We start from the raw sequence: 1,501 nt of genomic DNA on the forward strand, positions 1-1,501 counted from the left end.
GAGAAGGATGCTGCCTCTCGAAGATACAACATCAGCACAATCTCCTCCTCCCCGCTGTTTCTCCGAAGAGCAAAAGGAAAAGGAGCAATGCCGAAGATTCCGGGACCTCGAAACCCGAAGAAAGCGCTCCCGCACCTCGAAAAGCAGCTTATGATCCATACATCGAGAGTATCATCAGCTCGTAGGTTCCTTGCTCTTTTCCTTTTTTATTTGAAGAATTTTATTTTGCCTTGCTTTTTATGCTGCCACTATTTTGTCACAGTGATGATGAAGAAACTCCAACTTTAGATGTGGCTGCTCGAACGAGTACGTCACATACTTTAGTAATTTCAGAAAAACCAGTTGAAGGGGAGGAATCGTCGCCTCCTCAACAAAATGTTGATACATCTACTCCTTCGAGCCCCGTGCCCCTTCACCAAAAAGGGCACGGGTTGAAAAGATTGTTGATTCTGCCCCTCGGTTGGGCAGTTCGTCGCCCCGCTCCTAGATGATGTAAGTTTGTCGACATCTATATTTTCTTTATTTTATTTCTTCACATCTCTTTTTTTTTTTTTTTTTTTTTTATGCCGATGTTTCTCTTACTGTGTTCACGTTGAACAGCCTATGATAAAGGATCTTCTCCGCATCGGTTCCCAATTTATTGGGTACCGTGAATATGCTAATAGAGCCGAAGGTAACGACTGTCATACTTGTCGTTTTTCCTTAATTTGTCACTCCTGTTGCTTGCCGCGATTTTTTGATCTTTCTTCTCTCTTTTTTCCATATCTCGACAGAGAAATTTGCAGAGGCTAACGAACGCGCCGACGCACTGGCTCAAAAACTTGAGCAAAGTGAGGCGGCTCGCAAGAAAGCCGAACTCGCTGCTAGCAAAGCCAAGGTCGAAGCTGATGAAGCTAAGGCGAAAGCTGCTGGTGTCGAGGAACTGCAGAAGAAACTTGAGGATGCGACAACTGCCTTGGATGAGCTCAAAGCTGCACAAGCTTCTCGTGACGAAGGAATCCTCAAGCGTTTGAAGTCGCAAAGTCGACGTACTCTGAGTAATATTATCAATCCCTTTTATTTTATCGCACTTCTGTTTCTTGATTGTTTGACTGATGTCTTGTCTCGTGTGGCAGCCCAAACAAACCAGGATTTTGATCTGGATAATCCTGTCAACGATCCTCTCCTTGACGCACTTTCTCTTCTGGAGTTTCACGGGCGCGAGATTCGTGAAGGCGTGGCAAATGCTAATGCAGGATTGTCAGCGTTGTTCCCTTATTTCTTCCCGAAGAAAGAAGAACCCGCAACTTTCCTTAACCTCGCCAAGATGTTTAATGCTTCGGAAGACCTGGGATTGAAGATGCGTCAGGAGAATATGAAGGTTGCTGTCGAGAGTACTGTTGCCCTGGTTGCTGACAGCCAACAAACGCTTGATCCGATGCTCGATTTCTGACGAAACCCTAGTTCTGTTGACCGCGCCGTCTACCCCTTTGACTGCATCCCATCGGGGTTCCCCCGGTGG

General features: G+C 46.0%; 1 long non-coding RNA gene across 1 annotated transcript; it reads left to right on the forward strand.

Moving 5' to 3' along the window:
* Nucleotides 1–609: 609 nt before the first annotated feature.
* On the forward strand, nucleotides 610–1,202 carry LOC139834094 (uncharacterized). The gene is made up of 3 exons (XR_011749420.1): nucleotides 610–673; nucleotides 774–1,037; nucleotides 1,116–1,202. It is a non-coding gene; the product is annotated as an uncharacterized lncRNA (long non-coding RNA).
* The last annotated feature ends 299 nt before the right edge of the window (nucleotides 1,203–1,501 follow it).

Source organism: Lolium perenne, chromosome 7 (assembly GCF_019359855.2).
Source record: "Lolium perenne isolate Kyuss_39 chromosome 7, Kyuss_2.0, whole genome shotgun sequence".
NCBI lineage: Eukaryota > Viridiplantae > Streptophyta > Magnoliopsida > Poales > Poaceae > Lolium > Lolium perenne.